Source organism: Lutjanus erythropterus, chromosome 21 (genome assembly GCF_056507025.1).
Source record: "Lutjanus erythropterus isolate fLutEry1 chromosome 21, fLutEry1.hap2, whole genome shotgun sequence".
NCBI classification, from domain to species: domain Eukaryota; kingdom Metazoa; phylum Chordata; class Actinopteri; order Lutjaniformes; family Lutjanidae; genus Lutjanus; species Lutjanus erythropterus.
This window is the reverse complement of record NC_139337.1, coordinates 6,965,387-6,989,330: the sequence shown is the minus strand read 5'-3', so window position 1 is coordinate 6,989,330 and position 23,944 is coordinate 6,965,387. Positions and strand designations below refer to the sequence as shown.

Below are 23,944 nucleotides of genomic sequence, written 5' to 3'. Positions count from 1 at the left end.
AACAACTGATGTCCAATCAAAAAGTGTTTACCGTCTGGATGGATCCTTCCTCCTCAGCTGCTCCCTCGCTCCTCCTCTTCCTGGGTGGTGCCCGGGATGTGGTCCTGTCCCCCCCTCTCCACACTCCCCCTGTAAAAACATCAAACACGAATCATTAAAATAAATTGTAAAAAACTGAAAAAACAAAACAAAAACAACAGAATCACATGGCAAACCCTATTAGAGTTTTGCTTGGAGCCCCAAAGTGTGACATTACGAAATAAAAACAGACTTATTAGGGTTACTGGTTCTGTATTGTAGGGCTGTCCAAAATACCACTATTTCTCACATTTGGGAACTGAAACTCCAAGAGAACAGTGGGAAGAAAGACAGAAATGAAAAAGATTGGCAAGCATGGGATGCATATTTCCTCATTTATCAAAATGCTCATTTATACCAATATGTAGCAGTTCAGGCTTGTCATATTTCATTGTACAGTCTGCCTTTCGAGCCTGTAAAAACATGTATAGTTTATAATAAATGATCAATTTCTCAATTTTTGGCCGAGATAGATGACCACTGCAACACGTGTCTTTCAGCATAATTAAGGTGTTAATTTGTTAAGGATTCTGTCATTCTTCAGTATTGTTTTTTGTATTGTTATTTTTTTTTATTTTAAAATTCTAAATGGTTTGGTGTATTTTGAGTTTTTGTAAGTTTGCTACAAATATAGTACTAGAATGTATTTTGCAGTTTGTGTTTTTTGTCAAAAAAACAATATCCAAATCCCAGAATTGAAAACAGAACACCGACCCAACAAATGAATATTTGAATAGTACAATATTCTGGTCACATGCCAATTTATTTATTTTTTTCCAATATATAAAACTTACTTAATTAAAACATATGATGTTATTTCTTAATGCCTTATTTAATATTGACCAATTTGAGTCTTCACGAATTAGCATCAAAAAGATGGTGTCTAGAGTATTTTTAGCATTATTCCATAAATTCCTGGAAGCGATAGGATGTTGGTGAAAGGTCTCTCAAATGACCTGTCTGTCAAGGTATAAACTGTAACATGGTGCGACGACAAAGTACATTCAGCAGCGACAGGAGTCACACACTAACACGGCTCTGCATGCGCTGTTTCACAAGCACACACACACACAATCTACAAAGTCTCTCTTATGCACCCCTTGCTGTCTCTAAATGCCTGTCGCTTTGGCCCTCCATTAAGCCAAGCGAGCGCTCGTTTAGCCAGTGTCTCGGCAGTTGGGGACGCAGGCTGCCCACTCAGTCAGATCCAGCCGTATTAAATAAATAAGGAGCGCTCTTCTGTGTAAATTATTCATTTAACACGCCTTATCCTCTTCCAACAACCTTGTTAGAGCAGCTCAGGAGTGGAGAGGGGGCGAGCGCAGGGGGGGCAAAGGAGGGGAAGCGGAGGGGAAGAGGCAGACACCGCGGCTCATGTGCGACTCAGCAGAACCTGTGGTGCATCTCTAAGCTCTCTGGGCGTTCAGTCGTAGGGGGGCTAATTCGCCCTGACACCTCCTTTGTTTCAGGGGGAAAAGAGCTGCATACACACAGCTACACGTTTGCTCACATGCACACACACTGACATGCACAAACTTAGAGAGAAAGAGCATAAGAAAGGAATTTTTAGTGCATATTCATAGAATAATCATTCTAGTTGTCTGGATAAATTATTGAGAAATGGGAGTCCGGGACACGCGATGCTGGAATGCAGGAACTGTGTTTTGTGCTGCCTGAGCTCCAGTCAGACAACACAGCAAGTCATCTGCTCTAAACAAGCTGATTCTAATGAGCCAGGATGGGGACGCAGAGAAAAACGCTTATTGTGAAGAAAACAAGTGTTCTGGATATTAACCTGGAGGACAACTGCACTGAGCACCTAACGTTTATATAATGTAACTGTATTCATGACATGACTCAGAAAACATTTATTCAAGGTGAAATAGGGTGCAATAATTGAAATTATTCTAAGGTTATACATGCATACAAAACAACTTTTATTTAAATATTTAAATATTCAAAGTATCAATTTGCACATGAGTGAGAATAGGCACACAGCAGCTATTCAGCTATTTACACTCTCTCAGTGAATTTAGTTATAAAGAGCAGCAACGTCTGTGTAGACAGGAGATTGTGATGGATGAAAGTCAAACACAGGACTCTAATACATCATAAAAAGATTATATGTCATCAGACATCAAGGAATTCTGTTAAGTTGAAATACTTGCTTCTCTGATGCCAACGTTGCAGCTGCCTGCCCTCTGAAAATTCTATTCTGGGCCAGAAGAACTGTTTCAGTTTGTCTGTTTCATGTTAGTTAGAGTTCAAATTATTGCTGAATGTTCGGTGCATGATTAAGTCTGTTTATGAGTAGTACGAAAATTATTAAAAATCATGTGGACGGTATAGATGCTTCCAACAGTTAAACTGAGCAATATGTCAGCAGAGACTGGCTTATAAACAACTGATCAACTTACAGTGGAGGACTCACTGTTGCTTTTTATTGTCAATTTACGGTGTTACACATGTCCTGTGCTCATGCAGAGTGCCTGCAGCACTCCTGCAGCCTGCAGTTCCCTGAGTCTGCGGAGAAGGGGGGTGAGGGAAAACTATTCACTTCAACCATAGATTGCATATTAAATAGGGTTTCAACCTATTCAATAAACAGTCTATGGCTCCAACTCGCTATTCAGACTGCTGTACTTGCTGTACTAAATTATTAGTATTTTCATTTGGTTATGTTTAGGAAACAAAACTACTTGGTTAGGTTCAGGAAATGATCATGGTTTATCTCTGCAATACAGCTGAAAATAGCCATAATTGCTATTTAAATTCCAGATGCAAATAACATGGTTGACTGACAGCTTGGTGCTTGTCACACTGGCTATTATAATATAATATAATTTTTTTTTTTTACCGTATTATGCAGATATAAGTTACAAGTCAGAAACCAGACTGCATTCAAATAAAACTTAATTCCTAATACTTGAAAACTCCAGTGATGCTTAAGTTTAAAGCTCCAAAGAATGAAATCCATTCCAGGTGTGACGAGCACTAAGTTTGAGTTAACATGATTTACCTGGAACTTCTGTGACAACACATCACAGTGAAGGTAGTCTGAGGGAAAGGACATTTTAAAAAACCCCAGTACCACACATCAGAGTCCAGTACAAGGGCAAATGCAGAGCAAATGGCCCAAACACAGCTGACCCTGACTGGGAATTTCAGTGGTTAATTTGCAGACAGTCCCCAGATCAACACAGCACAGACAGAACCTGCTCCCTCTCCCTCTCTGTGTGTCTGACTCCAGTGTTCAGCCCCAGAGCGGGAGGTTGTTATGTCAACTCTGACAGTGCTCATTACCAGCCTCTACGCTCTGAATTGGAGTTAACAGGCTTTGGCCCAGGCAGAGGCCAGCTAGACCTGACTGCTACAATGGGATCAGTGTGTGTGTGTCTGTGTGTGTGTGTGTGTGTGCATGTGCTGGGAGTTAATCACAAAATGCTCTTTCATTTCTAAATCACACCCTGAGGCCACTGTACATTACAGAGGCACCGATACACAATGTACACTGACATCTACTGCTTAGTTTCATTTTCACTCACAAACTCCTCTGATCACAGCATCGTGCTACCAAAAAAACTTCTGTTTGAGTTTGTACGTGAACTGCTGTATGGTAGTTCTCAGCGAAGATGGGCTGCAACTATTATTTTCATTATTGATTAATTTGTCCATTACTTTCTCAACTAATCGATTAGTTGTTTGATCTATGAAATGTCAGAAAATGGTGAAAAATGTTGATTAGTGTTTCCAAAAGCTCAAAGTGACGTCCTCAAATGTGTTGTTTTACTCACAACCCATAGATATTTAGTTACGTGTCATAGAGGAATAAAGAAACAAGACAGTATTCTTATTAAAAGCTGAGAATATTTGGTAAAATTTTATAATAAGGGTCCATAAATTAACATTAGTTAATGCTTAATAAGCATTATTAATAACTTATATAACATGCACTATAAATTACAGGTTAGCCTATAAGTTAACAAACATCTACATGAAGGAAAAATCTAACTTCTACATGTGGAGCATGGACTGTGTCCACTGATCTCAACTTTTACCAAAAATAAGTCCAAAGTTGGAGGATGGGTGACTACATGGACAATTATTGTCTCTTATAAGAACATTTATAAGAATATTTCTCTTAGCTGTGAACTTAATAATATTCATGTTAATTAACATTTTTATCAACCATATACTAATATTAGATAGTACCGTAATTAAAAAAAAACCTTTTAAAGATATTTGTTAACAGAAAATAATGCTTATTATAGCATTAATTAACTGTTAGTAAATATTTATTATGGTTCTAACTAATATTACTGGCATCTTTATTAACTATTAACTAACATGAATTAATGCTATACTTCATTTGCTTGTTAAGCATTAACTAATGTTAATAAATAGCATTACTGTGGACATATTTATTAGACAATTACCCAAAATGCTTAATCAATTATCAAAATAGTTGACGATTAATTTAACAGTTGATTAATAATCGATTAACTGATTAACTGTTGCAGCTCTAAAGTGAAGGTTCATTATACAGACACTGCACACAGTAGAATTCTGTTTTAAAAACACAAATACTTCTACTATACCATACTACAACATGTTCAAGGTGATGAACATTTTTGTCATAATGCGATATGATTTTCCCTAATATATATATATATAGCCTAATCTGTCTGTTGTTTTACAATGGGAGGCGTCTCTTGGAACTGCCATAAACTTATTTGCAAACTTACAGGCTTGCATATTTACATTAACAGGTTTCAGATTCACTCTGAGGGGATTTTTTAAGCGAGGACTTTCATTCTCCATCAGATCATGAACTTGACGCCAGTCAAGATAAAATGTTACTAAGCAAACAGCGCTGAACGACAAATAATTTGTTTGTCTTTATTGCAAAATGAATGTGCACAATAGGCAAACTTGAAACGACTGCCTGAAATGCAATGAATAAGAAAAATAATTTCCTCTAAATGCACCATGCATTCACACGTAGGACGTGAACATTAGACCTATCAGATGGAGTTCTGGGCATGCATTCACACCATTTGGCCAATCACATCAAGCCCCAGCTAGCCATCAGCTAACCTCGAATTAATTTGTGTCAATTTGGTGGCACTTACAAGGCTAGCATGTTGCCTGAAGAAAATGTGACTGATGAAAACCTTGTAGTGAAAAAGAACAGCCATTCTGCTATTTGTAATTATTGTGGATTCAGGAGACAATGTGTTATAGACACAGCTACTGAGTAAAACATGCACACTTCAATATTTGTCATATCTTCATGGAAATACTGAACAATGTTGTTGCATATTGCAGATTTATCTCTTATTATCTACTAGTGAAGTTACAGATGTAGCTTACAGCTGCCTGGCCTGCATCATTCTCCCACAAATGATGATCATGACATTACTTTCACTCTGAACAAGATGTCCTGTCCAAACTGTCCAGCACAGCTCCTGATGAAGTCATCACCTGGCTAACTGACATCAGAAATTGCCAGAAATGTTTTTTCAAGTAGACTTATCGATCGAATTGAATGAATTACACTCTTTTGTATTTGCAGTCTATCTTTCTTTGTATTGAAACTGCTGCACAACAGTGTCCCTGAGGATGAATAAAGTTCTAGCTCATCTTAATGAGAATAGAGGAAGAAAACAACATTGTTTTTACTTACTGATTCAATTACTTCTTTCATGCTGTTTGCCGTAAATTTTTAGGTCCACAGTGAAACACAGGAAACTAACCGTAAATCTGGGGGCCTTGATCAAACTTAAACATAATGTGATAAGTTAAAGGGACATCTCAAAAATATGTTTTTCCTCCTGCCTGTAGTGCTATTTATCCATGCAGATTGTTTTGGTGTGACTTGCCAAGTTTTGTAGATATCAGCCATAAAGATGTCAGACTTTGTATCACCGCGCAAAAAATAAGCGTGTATCTATTCATGGATTAGGGGTTGTGCTTGTGACAGTGCGGGATGTAAACATTAATGCCATTCTGTAACCAAGCTGTAACCTCTTATCCATGAATAGATGCACGCGTCCTTCTCCCCGATGGCAAGTACAGTTTGGTAGAAACACAGTAGTTCCTGCATCAAACTGCTCACAACAAGGTCTGAGGATTGTCTTGAGTAACTGGGCCATGATTTTTGGAAAGAGAAACTGCTGCTGAATTTTTCAAATGCCTTTTTTTGGCACTTTGAGCACTTCAAGCTGAGTGCCATGCAGTTCCATTATATTTAGGAGAAGATATCTTGAGGCTCCAAAACCCTGCAACTCACACCAAAACTATTTTAGATTTTGGAGTGAATTGTCCCTTTACCAACATATAGGCACTTGTGTAATTTTACTACCCCAGACTGACGTGTGACGCACATCATAGATGTGAATTATTACATTTGTTTCTTTCAGAAGTAAAAAGCTAAATTAAACTGTCTCTAGTTTATCTATCTATAACTGTCAGTCTTCTGAGAGGCTTGTCTTGTCTCCTGCTGCTATCAGGTGTCTCTACGGGCCTCGACAGCAGCCTCCTCTTCCCCTCCCCTCTCAGGCCAGTAACCACCTTGCAATGTCAATGATTACGCTTGTGATTAGGCTTTCCACTTCAAACGGGCCTGATGTTTACACAGGCCCTGATATGGCGGATGGGATAAAGAGCAGGTAGAGCTTTGTGTTTGTGTTGGTGCACGCGTGTTTGTGTGTGTGTGTGTGTGTGTGCCTCGATGGGAGGATGAATGTCATTACGCCCAGACTCTGTGGACATACGATCATAATGACACACCGAATTCCATTCTGCGTATTACAGCTGCTTCTTCCTCGCGCTCGCACTCCTCCTCCACCTCCTACGTAGGCCTATAGAAACCGCATTGTGCTGGCTGACATGTGTTGCTGTACATTCAGAATGAGTGCAGTCTTTAGGCAGGAGGTGGTGGGAGGAGAGATTTATTTCTTCAAGGCTTACCTAAGAACTTTGGTGGTTTTGCAACAGACGCTGGAAAAAAAGATCACCAAAACCTTTTTAAAGGCCAATTTACATGTCAGCGTTTTGTTGGACAAAAAGTGCCAAGTCTTCTAATGTCTCACCAGCAGTTTATTGACTTATGCCTCATTCTATCTGTCCTAATGTATGTCTAAGTCTGGGCATGGCCAAGACCTTTACATTACTTTATAAACAAGCTGCTTTTCCCATATTTTTTTTTTATCTGCAGGCAGAATGAGAAGGACAAAAGTGTGAGGTGTCCCACAGCTGCAGCACTGCAACCTAAATTAGCCCAGACCACATGAAAAGCTGTCGTCTCTATTCCAGGCCGGGGCGGGAAAATTACAGCCCTGCTCTCTCTACTCTAGCATTAAACCTCAATTAGTGCACAACTACACCGATGATGTCATCACCGAGGGACCCAAGAGCCCTGAAAATGAGGGGTGCTTTGCTTTGCAGAGACAGACGCTTGCAAACCACCTCAAACTTTCAGGTCCTCCCTGAGCCGTGGTTTGTTTGTTCCGTCTAACTAAGGTGATGTTCTTTTGATTTGGCCTGAAAAAACAAAAAGCACAGGAACCTGTGGCCTGCTTTGGCTAAATTTACCAGGAATTTTAATCCCAAGTTGTGACTGGAGGTTTCCCAGGAGACCAGAGGTCAGTAAGGTAGGACAAGAAAAACTCCTGTTTGACCTGCACTGACCTGGCAGGAGAGAGAGGAGGAAGATGAGGAGGAGGAGGGTGACGGGGCCTGGCTCCTGTCCAAACACTGACAGTTGTTCTACTGCCTATTAGTCAGAAAAGCAGTTATATCACACAACAAACTCAGGTAATCATGCTTCACTCATTGCTGTAGACACTGTACAATTTATTTTCATACATTTGGCCATCTTTCTATCAAATAACGGGATGGCCAATGATATGCTTCAGTACTACTAAGTATAAAAAAGGTGTTTCATACTATACTTTGGCAGGTTGTTTTGTCAGTGTAGGGATGATGAATGGGGAATGGTTCTAAATGAGTAAAAACCTGTGTTTTGAGGTCATCTGTCTGTGCTGAGGAAACCAAGGCGTGAGATAAGCATTGCAATAAACATGTTTTGGTGCACTTCCTTCCCCACACAGTGGGCAGTAAAGCAGAAGTCAGGGTAGACAGAAATAAAGGTTTAAAGCTGTCAAAAGTATCAATATTGTTTTCAATATCATATGTTTGAAATGACGGTCTTTATTGTCCTGCCTAAAATTTGGCTTGCAGCAAAACCAGTGTTCAGTGACTTTTTCTGTACCAGCACTTTCTGATTGCTAATAAAATTAAAAAAAAATGAAGCTCTTATTCTGTGTGACTAGGTCTTTTTGTTCCTTTTTGTTTGTGGTATCAAAACAGGTATAGAGCATATTTTTATCTATAAGAGTATTGTATCAAACAGTTTAAAAGTTTGGCAATGTGAATACTCTAGCAGAGCTGCAAACAGTAATTGATTAATCAATTATTAATCATTATTATTACTTAGTAAATTGACTTTTTTAATAATTGATTAATCATTTGAGTACTTTTTTAAGTCAAAATTATTTGATTTGAGCTTATTAAATATTTATATAGTTTGGATTTTTTTACTTTTTCATGACAGAATATGTTAGTTTGTGGACAAAATATCATCTTGGGCTTTGGGAAACACTGACATTTTACATTTTGTAGGCAAACAACTCTTAATCAAGAAAATAATCGACCAATTAATCAACTATGAAAATAATCATTATTTGTAGCCCTAAACCCGTGGTTACAATTTTGCAACATAAATTTATAGAAATCAGTCGTCTTGAACAGAGATGTACCACTTGTGAAATTCTTGGCAGATGCAGATATTTAAAATAACATTTTTTAAATGGTTGTTTAGCTGGAATCTATTCCCCCTTTTGTGCTGAGAAACAAATAAATTTTCACTCTAAAAACACGGCTCTTGTTGCCCTCTTACGTCATACCAGAATTGTGTCCATCTAGTGGCTTCTTTTCCAGAACAGCAGCTAGGTATGCTAGCTTCTTTTGTCCAAGATCAACCACAAATAACCAACACAACATTTAGTTAATGCATCACTACAGGTAAACATGCCTCACTGCCACGCAGTGAATTGCTGATAAGGTGACTGCAGTAAATGAGGCAAATAAAGGCTGATACTGATGTTCGTCCGATTAATCAGTGCATTCCTAGTCTTAAAATCTTTTGCCCACAGACTCCTTGTTCCAACTTCCTCCACAGGTGGTGTTTTACACATCACCATATGGAGCTTGTTAAGTTAACTATGGGGCTGCAATTAATGATTATTTTTATTATCAATTAATCTGTTGATCATTTCAAAATGTTGATCACTGTTCCAAAAGCCCAAGATGTTGTCCTCAAATGTCTTGTTTTGTCCACAACCCAAATGTAGTCAGTTTGTCAGACAGAACAAAAGAAACCAGAAAATATTCACACCTCTACAAAAAATTAATCACTTATCAAAAAAAGTTGCCAATTAACTTGATAGTTGACAACTACTAAATGAATCAATTAGTTGTGCCAGCTCTAACTGTTAACTGCATGCTAAGAATGCACCAATTCAGATTTTTTGATTATTAATTAACTATTAAATTAATTTTCTAACTATTTTGAAAATTAATTGTTTTGTGTTATTTTTTTAAGAAAAAAACTTTCAGCTTCTTAAATGTGAATATTTTCTGGTTTCTCTACTCAGTTTGTATGACTGCAAACTGAACTTCTTAGGATTATCATTTGAGGACGTAACATACGACATTTTATGGCCCGAACAACTGTTCAATTAATCAAGAAAATAATCAACAAATTAATCAATAATAAAAATAATCATTATAGAAAAGAGGCACGTATGGACATACATATGTGTGATCCACATTTAAACTGACTTGACTGTAACAGGATTAATTAATTGATTAAAATAATAAATAAAATAATAATGAATATTATTGAAAATAATAACAAGCTTAACCAAGTATAATGTTGTAATAAACGATCAGAGTGATGGCCTAAAATACTAAGACTTAAGTTACAACAAACCAGAATCATCCTTTAACCGTTCTCCAACAAAAACATAAGAGCTTGCACACAGCCCTGCCTGGTCTGTTATTGTAGTCAAACTCAGTCCCTCTTGCTCCGGGGTCACTGTTCCTTCATGTCGTACAAAGGAGGGAGCACCTTCAACACAGCTCAGCATGGGAACGCTCGCAGGCACCACCTCGTACCTTTCTCCTCTTTGTAACAGAGCGAGCCGTTCCCCACACTGTGTGAATTATGCATCCAACCTCGCAGCAACTTCTCACCAGTTGTTCAAGCGAGCTGCCCGAGGACCGCAAGTCCTCTTCGGCGTACCTCCACCTGAAGAGACAGGATCGCTCTCACATCTTCAAAGAGAAGTCAATCACGCCATAGATTGTTAGTACCACCCAGTGGGTTTACTAAACTTTTACTCCATCTCTCACAGGTGCAGAGAAAGGGGATGGGGCCCACATTCCTCAGAAAGTGGAACAGATTTTTTTTTTTTTTTTTTTTTTTTTTTTTTTAGAGCCGAGCTCTGACAAAAACTTCGAGCAGGGGCGGGTTGGGGGGGCGGCGAGGGGGGTGGTTGAGATCAAAAGCCTGCAAGTTCCTGGCGAGCGGACCCAATCAGCCAAGAGGGCCAAGGAGAGGAGGAGAGACAAGCGCTTCCTTTTTAAATTGATCCCACTGAGACCCTCAAGGTTCCCCTCGCAGGACTCGCAGAAAAGCGATAAAAATCTGGCCCTGTGGATCTGACGAGGAACTGGGAGGGGAGAAGACGAACAAGAAGAAGGAGAAGAAAGATGGTTTCGGGGGGAGAGGAACAGAAAGAACAGAGGGGAGCCAGTCGAGGCAGATCAAGGGGAGACAAGGGAGACAAGAAGGGTGGGCTCATTCTCTGAGGGTGCAACCAGGCATAGTTGTGTGCCAGCGCAAAGCCAGAGCAGAGGAGGACTGGTGCTATCAGCTATCAAACCTGTGTTACACGTCTGATGATGTGCTCAACCAATCAACTGCGGGTGTATCTTTATCCTGCCCAGGTCCTGGCAGCCGATCCGTTGGATCATTTCGTGCTGGCCTGAGATCACACTCTGGACGAGGCTGGTGTCGTTATCCACAGCATGTTGGGGCCTCAAAGGAACAAGCGCTATCAGAGCAACCCAGAGACCCCGCAGCCTGCCAGACACACCGCAGACCTGCCCAGTCGACTCCAGGAGCACACAAACACACAACGAGGTGGCGGGTGTGTGTGTCCTCTCCAATTCCATTTTACAGTATGACATTAGAGCCAGGGTTCTGCCGCCATCAAAAGAGGAAAATTCAACAATAAATTCACTCTTGTGCTGTCAAATACCATGGCTGAAACCAGATGAAAAAATAATCATCTGAAAATAATACTTATTCATTAAGTGTCTTTTCAGTCAGTTTTACTGGGGATCTAACTGTACTATTACAAATTCCATAACTTCCATTAAGTCTTTTTGACTTTTCCACACGGGGTTGAACAACTTCCACAACCTACAAATGTGATTTCCTTCTGGTTTGTTAATGTTGTTGACTGTCTCTGCACATACTAAAGGGGTCAACAACTTGGCTTGATTGAGATGTGACAATAAAATGCAGGCAAAATAGCTGAAATGTATGATATGAATCAATTTGTAATGTTTTAAATACATTCTTGCATTTCTGCATGCTCTGTAGGATTAGAAACCTTTATATTAAAAGGTGTGTAGAGAAGTGTTATTAAATACACAATTATTAACAAATTTAAACAATTAAATAAAGTATATAAAATTAGATCTCAAAAATTATGACAAAATGAGCAGGTTTCTGTGCTCTGAGGCACTGAGGCTGTGTTCGCTCTGCTGTCTCAGTGTCAAACACCACTATGACCTGAAACCAACCTAAAACATGGACGCTCCCTCTAGCAGCTTTATTGGACATGTCCAGACATGTTTGAACCACCAGAGCCAGAGGACGGTAACAGGATGGTTTTTTTTTTTCCTTCTGTGTCGGGTCGTTGGAACTGAAGCCAGCTGAAGTGAACTGCTGGGCCGATTTGGACTGAGAAAGTCACTAAAGTTACCGGCATGTTACCAAACTATATTTCAGGTCTGTCCAAAACATCCTGAACACAGAAATGATGAATAACAGTTCAATGGCCTAACAATTCAGTACTACATAGTTATATCAGTGTTTTCGGCAACTATTTTCTAAAATTCGTAAGTGTTTAGAAGAAGAACTCCCTTCTTCCTTTATACAGACTATAGCAACTTTTTGTAATTTTTCCTGACTCAAATGTTCAATGGCATTACACTTCAGAAACTACGTTACAAAAAAAAAAAAAAAAAAAACTACGTTTGGTAGGTTACCATTACCATGCCACTTTCTGATCTCAGCTTGTTGTGGCAGTCCTGAAGGTCACTGCCAGGCCTTGTTGATAAAAACATGTGAAGTCTCTTCACAGGTATGTCAGAGCAGTATGTCTTACTAAACTACTAAGACATGTGGACCAAAACTAGCACACTGTTAGAGGGAAAAGAACTGCAAGGGGTCGTGTTAGTGGGGTGATGCTGCTTCAGGTGCTTATGAGACCAGAAAAAAGGCTCAGGTTTGAGTGCTAGAGCCATGAGATTGATGGTTTATCAGATGCCAAAACACTGTAAATTTGTCTATAATACCATGAGACAGGATTTTACAACACTATCATGGTATATTAATCATTTTTACAGTCTGTCTCAACAATGGTGAGGAAAAAAAATTAGAGCATTACAAAATAATCTACCAGGAATGTGCACTTGCACTTATTTGACTGGCCCAAACGGTTTTATTTTTTCTGTGTACAACCGAGAGTTGGACTGAGTTCAAACCATGCTTACTTTATCACCTCAGCACATTCGGCTTATTTTTGATGGTGTGAATGTGTGACTGTCAGTTTCAGAGTGTTATAGAAATTATCTGACACAGCCCTCCTAATTTTGACATCGGAAAGGTGTGTGTGTGTGTGTGTGGGGGGGGGGGGGGGTTCAGATGCTGTTTGAGCATCTGTCAAGCAATTAACCATACTGATGCCTTTATCATCATCATTCATGTAATTCATTTCAAACTGAAAGAAAATTAGTTACCAACTACTCTGATAACGGAATAATTGTTTCAGCCATTTTCAAGCAAAGATGTCAAGGATATGAGGATTTTTTTGCTTTCTTCCTAATTTATGATAGTAAACAAGAGTCTCTGGGTTTTCAGTGGGGCTGAATGATTTGGAAAAAATATCTGACTCACACTGCAATTGTGATAGAGAGGTAATGATAATATTTACATTATTATTCTTATTTTCATTCAAAAACATGTTAAAATGACTGTGGTGTGATTCTTTAGCAGGGAACTGTACCAAATGAACAGTTGAAGTTTTTAAGTCTGTAGAATCTCATGTGAAATTTGTCTTTAACAAATATTGCAGAAAGCCAGCCTTAAAACAAAGATATACTATATATACATATATATATAAAATATATAAGAGCTCTTGGAGAGACACTGGTGAGACAGCGAGTTGCAGTCTGGCGGAAGCTATAACATGTTAGCAAGCTTTTTGCACCACCTTCAATTTTGGACACAGCAGAATACACCTTTGCCTTTTGACGTGGTCAGATATATTTTATGACCTAGATACTACGAACTTTCAAGCATACTGAACCTGTAAGAGGGAGCAAGAGGAGGAGGCAGGTGGGAGGTGAAATCAGAGGAACTGCTGCTGCACCAAGAACAGCAGGCAGCATTCCTCCACACCTCAGAGGACAAGGTAAGTGAAGAAAGACTGAAGAAACATTCCTTTTTCACCACAGCCCTTCTAAATTATGATCCAAATGACTAGATATTAAACCAGTGGATGAGGAAAGTATTAAAATATCAGATCCTGTGGTAGCAGTACTGCTCAGCTCTGTGACTGTTGCAGTAAACCAACCTAGCTGTGATGGATAGCCAGTGCTGATCATGAATAACTTACAGCCTCATAAATAAGCAGATCTCTACTAATATCATTAAAGTAGCCCCGGGGCAGACACGCCCCCTTCTCCCTGTGAAACACCTCCACCAACCGCCCTCCTCTCTGATGCCCTGAAATCACGTAACTATTCAACATCAATATTTTGACATTTCATTCAGCTGACTCTCCAGACGCAGCCATTTATTTAACTAGCTGAATAAAAATTGGCAGGAGGGGCGAGTTTACGTGACCGGGGCTCAGTTGCCACAGGTAACCTTTTTGGAGGGACTTAGTGTGGCAAATTGATTGCTGAGAGCGCAGACTCATCATGAGTGCTAATTTTCAGCAGCAGCGCACAGCGGAGCGGGGAAATAAGAGGCTCTATTTATAACGGAGGGAAACAGGAGAGGGGGATTAGCTTGTCATTAGAATAAAGAGCGCAGAAGAAGAATCAATTTCAGGGTTTAAAAAGCTGACAAACACAGTTCACTTATTCTTTCTCTCACTCCCTCTCTGCCTCTGGCTCTCAGCTCACCTTTTGACTCTACAGCCTACGAACTACAAGACATAGAGGTGAGGTTTTTGAGGAGGCAAGCAGCGATTTCAACTTTCACGATCAATGTCTAGTCCAATTAAGGTCTATTCGACACTGTTCAAAAATGATAGTATAGCCATAGCTCTGGTCTGAGTTCTTAGCTTCTCAAAAATATTATATTTCTAATTTCTGATTTGAGAAAAAAAAACTGTCAATTTATTCCCTCTGGATTATAGCATGTGAATAACAAATAGCACTGATGACCAGTTATTCTTTGGAAGTGACTGTAAATATTCTCTATGCAACATTAGTTTTTGCAGCCCATGTAGCCTGAAGAACACAAAACAAAAAAAAAAATCACACATCCAGATAATCCTAACAAGGCTGTCATAATCACCACTAAATCTCTGAGACTATGCTCTACATTGTTTCCCAATTTGAGGGACTCAATGCTGCACTCAGCACAGTCATTATCAGAGACAGTATTCATGTAGAGAAGATGAAGCCCTCAATCTGTCAGGAATGAGAAATGCTAAAGACAGCAACACTGACTGGCTTTAAGGACAGATCATACAGGTGGGGAGAGCAGCAACCACTTCTGCACCAAATTCCTTAGAAGACCTAATAAAATGCCTGCACACATGATTCTTTAGAACTGCTATCACAGAAAGTGAATGGAACTGTGGTGAACTTGAATGAATGTGATAATCTCACTTGTTTTGAGGGTGTGAATGGTGCACATCTATTAGGGCTGCAACACTGTGTGCATCATTGTGTCATCATGAAAGATCAAGCCAAAGGCAGTTTTCCACCTTGTGGACAATAACATTTCTAACTAACCTGCGTGTAGCTGTCAAGAGGATGTGTGAACCAAATTTTACACTGAGGTGGGGCTCTGTTAGGGTTGTTCCAATACTGATACCAGTATTAGAAATGCCTCCTAAAATGCTGGATCAGGTATTGGCAAGTCTATGCCCCGATCTGATATCACGTAATTTATTAGCTCCGAAACGGGACACTGCTATTTCCCAGCAGCGTCCTGAAGGCCAAATTTTTCTAACCTGAGTCAGGCCATACAACAATGATAACAAAACACAACAGCTTAAGGCTCTATGATTCTAGTGAAGTCTCTGAGCTCTAGAGGAATGGAACAGTTTTTCAAAGAAAAAAAAATCCCTAATTTCCTTCAACTGGGTTGAGATCTGCTAACTGAAGGCCATAGCATAACATTTACATAATGTTTAAGCTCATCAAAGCCTTTAATAAGCCTGTGTGTGTGTGGGTTGGGGATGGGGGGGCGCTGCCATCCACTTTGATCGGGGTTTTCCTTTAATTTGTCACCTGCCTGTATGCTCCAAATGTGCTCCTTTGCAGTAATAGCCTATTAAAATGTTTGATATGTTCATTTTCATCATTGGTAATCCACCTGGTCTCTGGCCAGGTGTGCATAATGGAAAAGGCCTTGGAAAAACATCAGGTTTCCCAGCATGTCTTTGGGAACTGGAACAGGAAGGAAGCTTGGGTCTGATTATCAGGCAAAGTGGCGACCCAACCTGTTCATCCCACCAGCCCTCACCCTCCTGACCCGGGCCATCATGTGCCCGCTGTTTAACCTGGATGAGTCTTGGGGACAGGAACCACACAGGAAGCGGCGTAATTTGACACGGACAGGAACTCATGCATGGGGGGGGTGAAAACAAAACACCACAAAGTAAACTTTTCCACCAACACCACGTTGCAGCTAAGGCGGGTTTAGCAGGGCGGAGGCAATGCTGTATTTCTCTTTTCAGCCCAGGTTAGGCCCACATAGAGGAGCTAAGCTGGCTGTAGGAGGGATTTATCATTCACAGGGGATTGCTCAGGCAGGCATCAAAAGCAGGGATGAACTGAAGACAACCTCCCAATGTCGCCTGCAGAGGATGCTGCCAAGACTTCACATTACTGATACAGTAGCAGGCAAACATATTCAATTAATACACTACAGCAGACAGCAACACTGGACTCCCCAATCCAATCCGCTTATGGAGCATCTAATAGCATACGAGGGGGAAGGATATTGTGCTAATTTGTCTTGTCTGCGGAGCGCTCTGACAGCCCCATTGATGCTGACATCTCTTTAACATGAGGTTAGTGGGTGTTTGGCCTCCCCTCCAGTCGTTTGTGAGCTGCAGAGCCTGGAAATGATTAGGCCTGGGAGGGCAATTAGCCTGAGCATCGCTGGGCTAAATATAGTCCGGCTTGGCCCAGCTCTGCTCCTGGGTCACATCCACGCCGCAGCCTCCTGCGCAGGCATGTTGGTTCAATCTGGATGCCGTTTGTTTTATGACTGATGCGAAGGCTCCGCTGACTCAGACGAGATAACATAACTCAGCCGTCGATCAGGTGTCTCGGGAGGGGAGGAAGTGAGTGGGAAGGAGTCGTGAAGAACAAGCGAAAGGATTACGTTTGAAAGGGAAACACGTGTTGACCTCGATTCCCAGAAAATAGATAGTCCATGATTGTTGCTCCTAAAGTTGACTGACTCATACTTATTTATTCCATCACACTTTACGTGCCCTTCTTCAAACCTCAAACCTCTTCAGCCTTCTTTCACAAGAAACGTTGCTCAAACAAACCACGGTTGGGAAAAACATGCTTTCCCACAGCCTTACACCAACTCAACGGAATGCAAAGAAAGAATGCTTTCCCATCGCACGGCTCCCTGCCCCTCCAGTCCCCGTATCTCCCACCCCCTGTGAGAGATTTTTATCCTTAAAAAACAGGAGGTTCGCCCACTCGTTCACCTGGGACGGCTCTTGGACGGCAGAGGCAAGCTAGAAGGTTATGGGAGCCTGGGAATGTTTAACATCAAGAAAGCAATCAGAATGAAGCCGGCGCTCTGGGAATTGGACAGGAAACATGGAGAGTAACCCCTTCCTGCCTGAGAGGAAAAAGTGGAGGAAGTGATTTGGGTTTCTGACGAGTTTCTACTGGAACCTGAAAGGCAGCCTCTGCTGGCATTTATAGGAATACAAAGTTTTCAGAAATGCTAAATTTAGCCACTTCATATCATGACTTTTTAAGAACCTGAAAAGTTTCACTTCTCTTGTAAGTAACACTTTGTGGCTGATCTCTACCTACATCAGCGTTCAGAAAGGTTATGTGTGAAGACTCAAAGTTCAAATGTGATACAAGGAAAGCACTGAAAAAAAGGTGGTGGCCTCTAACTCAACATAGCCTCCGCTTGAATTTCCCCATCCCTGCCTCGACCCGGTGTGTCTGTCGGCAGAGTACACAGACTGAGGTGAAACACAAGTGGAAATGTTCTGGCGCTACACTGAGCTCAGCACAAATTGCACAAGACAGCTCAGGAAACAGGAGTTTGCTTTGTACCCTGAGCAGAGAACACTTATCAACCAATAAGTCGCACCGTTAGAGGACTGTTCCTGTGCTGTCCTGTGACTAAGCGGGGCAAAAAGAATCACATACACAAAGACATGAACACAGGGGCAGCACCAAAATGACTCGGAGTTTACAGACACACAAGTGGCCTAAGCTCATTGTAAAGGAAACCACAAACTGTAAGAAAGATAAAGGTCGAAGCCCAACATACCCTTAAGTAACCTGGTAACAGTCTGCTTTCTCCAGGAAGCAGATTTCTTAAGTTTCATGTAAACGAGAAAACAGGTTTCTGTGATCTGGACAGAGTGGCCTGATTTTCCAGTAAGATTTCTCCAGTAGAAAGTTGAATTCATTTGCTGAGTATACAGGGTTTCTGAAAACCAGGTTTCTGAGTGGCATACACATGATAAAGGCTTCAGACGGAGAAAATAAACCTGTGACAGCAGAGTTTCATGAGATGAGAGGTTTTTACAAATAGTGATGCATCATGCATTGAAAATAACTCCATCCATAGTCTGACTATGGATGAAGCTCATACACAATAGCATCTGTAAAATTAAACAAGTGTGTTATATATATGTAATATTTTGAGTGTGAACATCACAGAGTCATGGTTTTAAAGGGGTAGGCAAGGAATCTGATTACTGATATTGTTTACGTACACATATTTACAGCATCCAGGTTATAACAGAACTAAGGCTGCAACTAACAGTTATTTTCATAGTCGACTAATCGACTATTTTTCTTGATAGTTGTTTGCCTCTAAAATATCAGAATATTGTGAAAAAAATGTTGATCAGTTCAACTCAAAGATATTCAGTTTACTGCCATAAAGGAGTAAAGAAAATATTCACATTTAAGAAGCTTAAATCAGAGAATTTTTACTTTTTTTCTTTAAAATAGCCTGAAATAAAGACTGTTCCCTCTAATCAGTCAAAACTCTGAATAAATTATCGCTTTTACAAAATATAATATGAGGCTTATTAAGCTTCTGGGAAAATTCACAAAGACACACTATATCAAATGGCAGATGTGGCATATTTTATCATTAAGACAACTGCTAAAAGGACCAGTGCATAGGAATTAGTGGCATCCAGCGGTTGGGTTGTAGATTACAGCTTGCCTCGCCCCGAATATTATACTCTATTTTTACCTTATTCTGGCAATAAATCCCCCTAAATCATATGCACTGCACCTTTAAATTGCCATCTTGTAGTCACATCAATAACAAGATGACATGAATCAGGATCTGTCTGATCATCTCAGCAGGTAACTGGCTGATCAATCACATTGTACATTTTCCTTGCACTAACTAATCGAAGCAGCACGCCCACAAGCCAGGGAATAAAGAAAACCTTTTTAGGTTTTCAAACTGAGGTTAGTCTACACTTCAGCTAACCAGTTTCCTGGACAACGTCATAGTTATTCATCATGCATGGACCCAGAGTACATGTACCAAATGTTATTGCAAACATCATATTATGATCATACTGTCCATTTAATCATAGATGGTCAATACGTTTCACTCAGTAATATTTGAAATCTTTGACCTGCTGGTAGTAAGTCAAGGTAGAGGAGAGGTCAAGGGATCATTAGGATTCATCCTCTGAGGCCAGTATTTCAAAGTTTTTAATCTAGATCAGAATTATTCAGATTTAGTAATCCTTTTTTTTTGCTATCCCAGATGAAATTGATCTGGTAGTTTTTGACCTGCTATTTCAAAGGAGTTTTGGATGGGATCATTCTGATCCAGATACCACAAGATCAGGATTACAGACTCTATATTTCCTCCAACTGTTGATCAAAGTAACATGTCATTTTTACACGGGCATGTAAAAATGCTGGGAGGTGCATTATTATTATTAATTAGATGTCTCACATGCCTGTTTTTATTGATCAAAAGACCCTTAGTGAAGTGATGGCTCACTATAGGTGAAGGTGAAAATTATGTTGCATTGATTGTTTATTTTAGAATGGATGCTGTTTTGGCATGATCTGTGTCACTTTAACGTATAAGAAATGAATAAAAGCATGATTAAGCATGAACTCCACATATCTCAACATCCAATCCATGCTGAATCCACAATTTCAGTGGGATCAGGGTAATCCTGATTTTTAGCATCCAAACTATCCTAACTTCCACCTTGGAATTTTGAAATACCTCAAAATAACATTTGATTTGGATTCTGGGTAGGACTGGATTACCAAATCTGTATCCCAGTTTTGTAGGATCAGGATCACATTTCCTGATTCTGCAACACCCAAATTTGAGATTTAATCCTGATAATTCTGATCTAGATGAAAAGTTTTGAAACACTGGCCCCTAGGGACCGTGAAAGTCTGTGGCACATTTCACGGTTATCATCCATCTGGCCACACCGCTGGCAAAAAAGATATGCTAACTGTGCTGTACTTTTGTAACTGAAACATGCCTTTTTTTATCAGTGGCTTCATTTCTGTGTACTGCGGTGTCGACTTTGTGGAAATCAACCACTGACTGAGACACTGTTTACATGACATGTGAGAACGCTGCAGCACTTCTCCACGACACTCTCTATTCAAGATACAGTTCAGGGAAAAGACGTAGCATTTAAAAAGTCAACACAGTAGATGACGGCAGCACCTAAATACTGCCTACCAGAAAAAGCCCACTGGACTTAATCCCGACCATAAATCGCATCCACTGTGCGCCCACTATATGAAATTCCCTGTAAGCCCTACCATTATGGCTGTTCCCATAGATATCCCTGCAGCTTGTAGCAGCAGAATATCACTGGAAAATACATCCATCATACAGAGAGGTTATTTTGGCAGTGTGCAGTGATGATAAAACTGTGGACAAGCTCGGCGCCCTGTTTATAAACTGTTTGTTAATCTATCATTTGCCACAAGAGGAATGAGATAACAATACGGTGTGGCTTACAGTCAGCACGGCTGCCGCGCAAAGATCGAAGTGTGTCCTTGGAGTGACATTATTTATTGAAATAAATTCACTCAAGCTGAAATATGTATAGCGAATGCATTATGAACAGTGCTTCTGATGGAGCAGAGAAGGCTTTAACTCACCGTAACATTGGCTTGCTCTTTTCAACAGATGTCCCTTGTGTGACACACGGCGGGGATAATAGAGAGGAAAGGGTCTGAACGCTTTAATTTTACCCCTTTCATGAATGGAAGGGATTTCCTTTTGATGGCCTATTTGAATGTATAGACAATTTAGAGTCCTTCTCTGAGCAGAGATTCTGATCTTAATTACTTTGTTAATTAGCTGTGATTCACAGGGAGAAGCCTTGCCCTATCCAGAGTCCCTCTGCATTGCTGAGGGGGCTCCTCAAAAGCCCTCGCATCCTAGCTCCCGTTTTAGAGCACCAATTCCTGCACTTGTGACACTGATTTGCAAGTCTTGCTTTGCTGAAGGTGGGCTTTTTTTCCTCAAATGTCAGCAAACCCCACAGAGCTCCGGCTCTCTAATTCCACTGCCTGAGGAGAGCGGACCGGATCAGCCCCCATCCCCCCTCCACCGTGGTCCACCGTGGACTTATATCACACGGACGCATTCCACAGATTTATGTTTATCGTTTTCCAATGAAAGAGGGACAGCCGGTGCAACATCCTGCATGCTCCTCTCGCCGTGTGATGAATATGGCTCCCTCGCCCCGGGGGCCTCAACTTTGCGGATCGATGGAGTATTTAGCTAATCACAAAAGAAAGCAGCAGTGGGAAGAATAAAAAGGTTTGTCATACGCAAGAGGTGTTGAGTGAACTCACTGGAAAAACAGATGCTTTTCTTGTAATGTTTACTTATAACACTGACTCACAGGAAGTTATCAGTCATCAACAGTGCTGGGGAGTAACCTCTAGTGACATGTAACTAATTATAAAATAAATGTAATCCGTTACAGTTACTGAGGAAAAATCTGCAAAAAATAACAGTTACTAATCAAAATATTGGTTGATTCTTTTTGATAAGGTTTTAGAATATAAGTCATTCTGTTGCTTTGCATAATTTTGGTGACCAGGAAAGCCTCCCTTTGGTATGCAACACCATCAAGGGTAGGGTGGCTTTAAAGAAACTGTCTCTAAGACAGGCTCCATTCATTGGGCAGTATGTGCTCAAGTCTTGAACGTTGTTTTGATTGGTTCTCTTGGCTGAATTTGTATGTCAAAATAAAACCAGCTGATTGGTCAGTGTGATGCTGATGTGACTGATTGCTCTCAAACAAGGTATTGTTGCAGATTTATGGAATTATTTGAATTTTTGATCGTATACTGCACAATTGTTAAAATAATGGTACAAATACAATGAGATTTCTGATAAATAATCATCAGTAATGTGGATCGATGACTAAGTGGGTAAAGGCAAATAATAGAAGAACTAGAACAGTCTACTAAGATTAGAAAATTACATCTCTGCAGCCTTTAAAACCAGGAAGAGACAACACATGATATAACGATATATAAAATCCCAGACGATATCAGGTCTCATATCACATTATTGATATTGTTGACTTAAATTTTAATGTAGAACACTGCAATTACAGGCAAGTTAAAGTAACCAACCACAATCAGTCACATGAAATAAAGTGGTAGAGGTTTACGCTGCCTGGTTTCAATTTATTTTTAAGGTCTTTTCAGCTTTATTGCTCAGTTTAAAGTTTGTGGGAAAAGAAATCAAAAAGTAATCAAATGCAGAAAGTTTCAATTCTTTGATGAAGTAATTAAAATAGTTACAATAGTTATTACATTTTTATCAGGTTATTAACTAGTAATCTATACTCTATTACATTTTGAAAGTAACCTTCCCAACACTGCTCATAAAGGTGGAGGGAGTTTGTCTTGTACTCCATCCTGATTACAAGCCGCCTACAGCAGCTTGTATCTTGAACGTGCAGCAGTGCAGAACTTGAGCAGAAGTAGGTGTTTTTGGCATGCAGGCCGGCTTGTGAGAACAGCAGGCCGGCAGAAAGAAAAGGTAAGGTCCAGCTGAGGCAGCTGCTTGCTATTACTCCACCTCCCCTCCCCGCCCTCCTCTGGCAGGAAATAAGCAATCATTTAGTACTGACAGGTACATGCCGAACCATTGCTATCTCTGTTCTCAAACCAACCAAATCATGGATTACAGCAGTTCAGAATTAACCTTAAGCCTTTCAAGTATCTTTGCCAAGGTTAGTCAGTTTCATACCTTTCAGAGTGTATATTTTCCCGAGTAGGATAAAACATGAAGTAACACTGGTGCAGCGAATACACGTGAGTATACGCGAGAGAGATTTTGCTTTCAACAGCAAAGAGAGTATCAGCTCACATGAGCAAAGATATCAGATGTACAAACCATTTCTCTGTGTGTAGTTACCTCTGAGACAGAGGGGGAAAAAAACACAACGGCAAACAAAGAAAAAATCTCCTCTCAAATCCTCCTCAAACATGTGAGGTGCTTTTCTGCTCGTGAAAAGCAGCAATTTAGAGGTCTCTGGTGAGCTGTAGAGGGCTTAGCGTGTCCAACTGGATCTGGAGTGTAGCTGCAGACCTGCCTTAACGCACTGCCAGGTCACCGTTTCTGTGTGAAAATGGCAATAGAAGGCCACGCGGGGCCAAGACGGGAAATGTGGGCTGTATATTAGTAGACTCTCTCCTCGGGGCAAAGATAACCCTAACCTGCATGTTAACTCCTGTCTGTATGTGGGCATTTTATTTGGCTCTTTATTTTTCAAACTGGACCCTATTTTTTAGATTGATCCACTGTTGAGGCAGAGCGCTGTAGCCAGTGGAAGCAAAAGAAATCTACCACGCAATCTTTGTTTTTGCCATTGACAGGCTCCGATTCTTACTTTAAGAGCCTGATAACATTGTGAGACCTTTTTTAAAGAGTAAGATATGTTTTGTTTAACCAGAAACAGCTGTGTTATTGCTCCCTCCAAACTAACCAAATTCCCTA

At 40.3% G+C, this 23,944-nt stretch overlaps 1 protein-coding gene across 1 annotated transcript in view; it reads right to left on the bottom strand.

Moving 5' to 3' along the window:
* The window catches only part of znf438 (zinc finger protein 438), a 62,690-nt gene that overhangs the window by 24,292 nt on the left and 14,454 nt on the right, over positions 1-23,944 (bottom strand). Inside the window, exon 2 of the mRNA XM_084747457.1 lies at positions 32-129. The gene's annotated coding sequence lies outside the window, so the exon portion shown is untranslated. The remainder of the gene's footprint in view (positions 1-31; positions 130-23,944) is intronic.